Below are 7316 nucleotides of genomic sequence, written 5' to 3' on the forward strand. Positions count from 1 at the left end.
ATCTTCACTGTCCATACTGGAACCACCGTTGTCCTCTTCGCTGTCCTCCCTGGGACCACTGACGCCATCTTCACCGTCCACACTGGGACCTCTCTCTGTTAAGCAGTTGCATGCACCTTTACACTTTTTCCCCCTGCTCTCCAGATTCTGACAGCAGAGTACATCTCATAGTCCATATGTAAAGTTCTCATCAGATTGCAGGTTTCCTTTGAACATTTGCGTTGCCACAAGCAAGCTTCCATATGGGCTTCTTACTTCATCCCACTCTCCCTGCCTCCAGCAGATGCAGTCTCACACCTGGCCTAGTGCTTGAATAACAGTTCTGGGCACAAAAATTGACTTTTATTACTTTTTCTTCCGCTGTTGCCAAGGGCAACTGGCCCAGTAACTAATGGCAAAATCCCGGATGAGCCCCCAAATGTAGCATTATTTCCAGGTCTTATGCCTGATGTGGGTCTGCCATTGTTACCGGTGACACCTCCAACACATTTGAGTTGTGACCCCAGGTGTGAAGACTGAGACAATAACCATTCCGGTATCTTTGGTTTGTTTTGTTTTATTGTATTTAGGAGATGGGAGAAGGGAATGAGTGGGATACTCCTCTGGCTCAACTAGGTTTGATTGGGACACTATACAAGAAAAATGCCCACTGGAGCTGTCTTGAGGCCAGCTGAATGCCGACAAGCGCTTCCTGAGACTTAAAGATACTGTGATACTGAAATTGTGCTTGAACCTCGACTTTAACTTGACTGTTAACTCAGAAGATCCAGGACTGTAGAATACGTGACTCCTGAAGCTGCTTTTAGCTCAAAAGTCACTGAACAGCTCCCTCCAGCCCTGCACTGGCTGAGGTAGCTCCTTGTAAATACTTGTGCTGCTGCAACTCTTAACTTTGTATACTTCACACTGTACACTGACTCTTCAGGGCCCAAACTGCAGGTACCCCCTCTAATACTTCAGGGTCCTCTGACTAGGTAACCCCTCTAATACTTCAGGGTCCTCTGACTAGGTACCCCCTCTAATACTTCAGGGTCCTTTGACCAGGCACCCCCTTTAACAGCTAGCTGACTCCTGGATCCCTAGAACCTTCTCCGGAGTGGTCCCCTCTGACGCTAGGCAGACCCCCAGGGGCAATCCACAGTACTCACGACCTTTGTAGGCTTTCCTGGAACTGGATCCCCTCTACAGCTTAGCTCTGCACTCTCTGGATTCTCAGGCAGCCACCTGAGACACCCGCTTCCTCTGACAGGAGAAGAGACAGCCGTACTCGGGACACTGCTTCCCGCCAAAGACGCTGCTTCATGCTTTCCCCTCAAACTTATACCCACTCCCAGAATCCTCTACAGCAGACTCTGCCTTCTGGGGTAGCTACAAGCCTGAATGAGTCTCTAATTGGGTTTCCTCCACTGCCCAATGAGAATCCTCTCATGGAGACAGTGGGGAGACTCCCCTCTTAGCAGACTCATCTGGGAGACATGACAGCCCAGCTAAAATCATGGCCCTGCTGTTAGGCAGCCAAGGCCCACTATACTTTTACCTAGCACCTACCCTGTAGGGTACAACATCAGCTTTCTAACAAAGCCAACAAGAAAAAAGCATAAATTGACTATTGCAAACCATTATAACTAGGCCCCCCAACAAAGGAACTAAAACCTGAATAGTATATACATTATATTTAGCATACAGGTGATGTCTGTGAATGGAAGCACAGAAGTACAGCCTTGAAAGCATTTTTCCTCATTAGATTGTCTCTATAATATCTCTGAATAAGTCACATACATCCATTGATCAAAGGCACCTTCATCTCAGAAGAATATAATTTTTTAACAAATATGGATAGAGGGATTTTAATAGTGCCACAACACAGAAATTAGACAGGACAGTTAATAAAGGGCTTAGTTTAACCACTTCCATACAGAGCTGTTACACCCCCTTCCTGCCCAGACCAATTTTCAGCTTTCTGCGCTCTCACACTTTGAATGATAATTACTCAGTAATGCAACGCTGTACCCAATCAAATTTTTTATCATTTTTTTTCACACAAATAGAGCTTTCTTTTGGTAGTATTTAATCACCACTCGATTTTGTGAAAAAATAGCGAAAATTTTGAAAAAAAACACATTTTGTTTTAGTTTCTATTATAAAATTTTGCAAATAAGTAATTTCTTTTCATAAATTTGGGCCAAAATTTATACTTCTATATATCTTTGGTAAAAATAACCCAAATTCGTGGTTATTATTTAGTCTGTGTGAAAGTTATAGAGTCTACAAGCTATGGTGCCAATCATTGAAAATTGATCACACCTGATGTACCAATGGCCTCTCATTTCTTGAGGCCCTGAAATGTTAGGACAGTACAAATAACCCCAAAATGACCCCTTTTTGGAAAGTATACATTCCAGGGTATTTAGTAAGAGGCATGGTGAGTTTTTTGAAGTTGTAATTTTTTCCCACAATTCTTGGGAAAATGAAGAAGTCATTTTTTTTCCACAAAATTGTCATAATTACAAGTTATGTCTCACACACAGTATATGCATACTTGCAATTACACCCCAAAATGCATTCTGCTACTCCTCCTGAGTATGGCGATACCACATGTGTGAGACTTTTACACAGCCTGGCAAGATACAGAGGCCCAAAATGCAGGGAGCACCATCAGGTGTTCTAGGAGCATAAATTACACATATAATTTCCTAACGACCTATCACACTTTTGAAGGCCCTGGAACACCAGGACAATGCAATTACCCACAAAATGACCCCATTTTGGAAAGCAAACACCCCAATGTATATTCTATGAGGCATAATGAGTCTTTTGAACATGTCATTTTTTTCCACAGGTTTTTGGAAAATGTGGAAAGAAAATGAAAACTCACAAAGTTTTTACACAAAGTTGTCAATTTATAGGATATTTCTAACACATAGCATGTACATAGCAAAAATGACACCCCAAAATACATTCTACTTCTCCTCCTGAGTATAGCGATACCACATGTGTTGGACTTTGTCACAGCATAGCCACATACAGAGGCCCAACATGCAAGAAACACCGTCAGGTGTTCTAGGAGCATAAATTACACATATAATTTCATTACAACCAATCACACTTTTGAAGGCCCTGGAACCCCAAGACAATGGAAATCCCCACAAAATGACCCCATTTTGGAAAGCAAACACCCCAACACATAATCTAGGAGGCATGCGCTGCAGATAGGTACTCAGGTACACTGATCGGCTTCAGAAAGGTACTCGGGTACTCTGATGAGCTTCAGAGAGGTACTTGGGTATTCTGATGGGCTAGAGACAGGTACTCGGGTAATCTGATGGGGTGCAGATATGTAGTCGGGCACTCTGGGCTGGAGAAAGATACTTAGGTACTCTGATGACAGGTACTCGGGTACTCTGATGACAGGTACTCAAAGTACCCGAATACCTGTCATCAGAGTACCCGAATACCTGTCATCAGAGTACCCGAGTACCTGTCATCAGAGTACCCGAGTACCTGTCTCCAGCCCATTAGAGTACCCGAGTACCTGTCACCAGCCCATTAGAGTACCCAAGTACCTGTCATAAGAGTACCCAAGTACCTGTCACAAGCCCATCAGAGTACCCGAGTACCTGTCATCAGAGTACCTGATGGGCTGGTGACAGGTACTTGGGTACTCCGATGACAGGTACTCGGGTACTCCGATGACAGGTAACCAAGTACCCAAGTACCTGTCATCAGAGTACCCAAGTACCTGTCATCAGAGTACCCAAGTACCTGTCATCAGAGTACCCGAATACCTGTCACCAGCCCATCAGAGTACCCAAGTACCCGTCACCAGCCCATCAGAGTACCCGAGTACCTGTCATCAGAGTACCTGATGGGCTGCTGACAGGTACTCAGGTACTCTGATGGGCTGGTGACAGGTACTTTGATGGGCTAGTGACAGGTCCTTTTTATTGGGGGGACAATCAGTGTGTTTTGGGGTGCACTGTAATCGGTAACTAGCTGTTACCACAATCTCCTCCTCACACAGGATCAGTGTGTGAGGAGGAGAACACGGTGACAGCTAGTTACCGTGTTCTCTGTTGACATTCTGTGACCGGCTGTGATTGACAGCCAGTTATGTGGTAAAAAGCCAATTTCATTGGCTCTTTACCTAGATCCAAGATGGGCTCTGTCTGAGGGACGAGCCCGGGGGCGCGCATTGAGGAGAGAACGAGCGGCTCACGCTGGAGCCCCTCATGTGATCGTCTGTAATTGACACAGCCGATCACGTGGTAAACAGGCAATTTCATTGGCTGTTTACCTCGATCTGGGATGGGCTCAGTCCGAGGGACGAGCCTCATCCCTGATCGCCGCGCTCCACGCCACCGGGGGTGCGCGGTAGCGGCGAGAGCAGGCCGCCGTCATATGACGTTGACCGGGATCGAGGAGCACTTCCTGCCGCCGTCATTTTTCAATGACGCGGTATGGAAGTGGTTAAAAAGGATCTTCACTGCATCTGAGCACAACAAAGCAAAAACACTATTTCATTAATTTTTTTATTATTCAAAGCAAACTCACCCATTTATTCAGGTCTACATTCTTTATTTTGTTGAGAAATGAAATTAAAACACACTCCTCTAGCATTTCTGGACATGGCCATCTTGAGTAAGGGCAGATGATTTATGTAGCATTCACTTACTGGAATCCCTCTTCCCTTGGCTCATGTATGTATGCAGGAGAATATGCTTAGCTGAGAAAACTGCATTCTCCCCTCCTGAAGTCTTCTGGGAAATATGACATCATTTGCCTAGGCAAAAAAAAAAACAGGAAGTAACTGAAGAAATTTGGAAAAAAGGTTAAAAAAAGGAAATATGGTTTGCTTTCCTATCTTGTTACTAATGCTAACGGCATGAGCATGAAAAAATAATCAAAGTTAATTGGGACAGTGAAGTTCCACTTTAAGTTCTTTTTGAGTAGTCTGTCTATTTGCAAAGTAAGAACCTGTATATAAATGTAATTGTTGTTGCATGTTTTTACAAATTCCAAATAATAGTGCAATGCAACCTAAAAAAACAAAAAGCAATCAAAATCACATAACATAAATACAGTACATAATAGGATTCATAAAGAATGATATAGAAAATCTAATTTTTCCAAAAGCAAAAAATAAAGTGTCCATACAGTATATGTGTAGACAAATGCAATCAGAATCACATAACATAAATTAAGTCCATAGTAAGACTTTATTAGGGGGCGGGGCCTATTTGTGACGTCATCCCATCTTGCCATCAGCTGACAGCTAACTTGTATAATGTGTTTCTCTTTAGCACTTTAATGGAAAAGTGCCACATCCTGTAAGTGTATTTTTTATTACTGGGCAGTATTAAAGATTTTTATGGAGAGCACCAGAGGCTCTCTGTTGTTTTTACGTTTTCTTTATCCCATGCATGGAGCTCGATGATGAGTGGAGAGGTAGATTGTAAGGACACCAGAGGATTAACACCCCTGATGGGGAAGGTGTTTTGTTGACCTTACTATTGAATCAGTGGTCATACATGGGAGGTGAGCAGCCATTCTTCCCTGTTTGGTGGAGGCACTTTTTGGACACTCAAATGTTATTCTATAGAAATCATCACTTTAGAAGCACTGTGGTGGATTTACTTTGCACTGATTCTTGTGAATCTTGTTATGGACTTTATTTATGTTATGTGATTGTGATTGCATTTGTCTACACAAATATGGACACTATTATTTGGTTTTGGAAAAATTTAACCTCCCTGGCGGTATGATTCTGTCAGGAATTCTGTTCCAAAAGCGGTACAATTCTTTTCATGGAAATTTGGCGTTATGTATTATAGGCCTACAATTCTTAGTAATTACTGACTTAAACCTGACCAAAACAAGTCTCTAGTAGACATCCCAGATGTGATAAATTTGAAACACAAACAAGTGAATTATAATCGAATCAATAATATTATTTTATTATTTAATATATAATATATATAATAAAATTATATTATTGATTAGATTATAATTCATGCGTTATATATTATATATATATATGTGTGTGTATATATATATATATGTGTGTGTATATAGATATATATATATATATATATATATATATATATATATGTGTGTGTATATATATATATATATATATATATATATATATATATATATATATATATATATACATATATATATATATATATACATATATATATATATGCATATATATATATTCATATATATAATATAAAATGTGTTATGTGTTTTGTGCAACGTTTTTTTTTTTTTTTTTAATTTCCCTCTCTAGTTCCGCTCCCATGCAGCATTGCTGCTGCAGGGAACGGAACTAGGAAGTCCTCCTACCGACAGACGAGCGGCGGAGATCTCACTGGCGGTCACAGCAATGAGAGCTCATCGCTGGATCGCCAGGATAAGGTAAGAGACGCTCCGCTGCGCTGTCTGCATAGCTCTGCCATTCACCCCGAGCGTGACTCGGGGATACCGCTAATAGCAGAAAATTCCTACCCCGAGTCACGCTCGGGGATACCGCTAGCGAGGTTAATTTACTTTGGACCGATTTTATATATCATTCCTTGTGCATCTTATTACGGACTGTGTTTATGTTATGTGATTTTAATTGCATTTTTTTGCACATATACAGACACTGTCGGGATTATTGGGGATTAAATAATAAGAAAAATAAATGGATTTAAAAAGCCATGTATATTCAGTCTCATATAGATTTTGAATAGTGCAGCTTCCATTTTGTTTGAAGGTGAATGAAAGTTCATATATGTTCTGTGGCAAGATGTCTCTTACAAAAGAGTCTAGAATTGCAATAGAAGATCTCTGTATCTATGTAGTCATAAATAGGTGGAAAACTGACGTTTTTTTAGATAAGACTCAGTCAGCCTGACGCTATACCAGATGTTAAGGGGGTGATATCTCCTTAATTGTCTGTATTCTAAAGAAGAACAATAGGTTAATTTAGACTATATTTATCTTGGGATAATGAGATATTTCCAATATAAAAATATACATTGTAGTAAAAATATAATTATTGAAATGGCATTACTTGCCAGGGTGAATGATGGAGATTAGATGGCCATTTATGTATGTACTGAGAGTATGGACAAGTTTATATGTTGCTTTTATGATTACTCTTACATATAGAGAAATCATCAATTTAATTTTATTATACAAAGTATTGGGTTAATTATTAGGAGAGGTGTGACTATGACCTCACCAGTTAAGGTATAGAATATCCCAACCAATGGGGATAATGTTTCATCCCTCTGGGTTTAACTTATGGTAATTTTAATAGTCCTTTG

Source organism: Pelophylax lessonae (assembly GCF_965119305.1).
Source record: "Pelophylax lessonae genome assembly, chromosome: 4".
Classification (NCBI taxonomy): domain Eukaryota; kingdom Metazoa; phylum Chordata; class Amphibia; order Anura; family Ranidae; genus Pelophylax; species Pelophylax lessonae.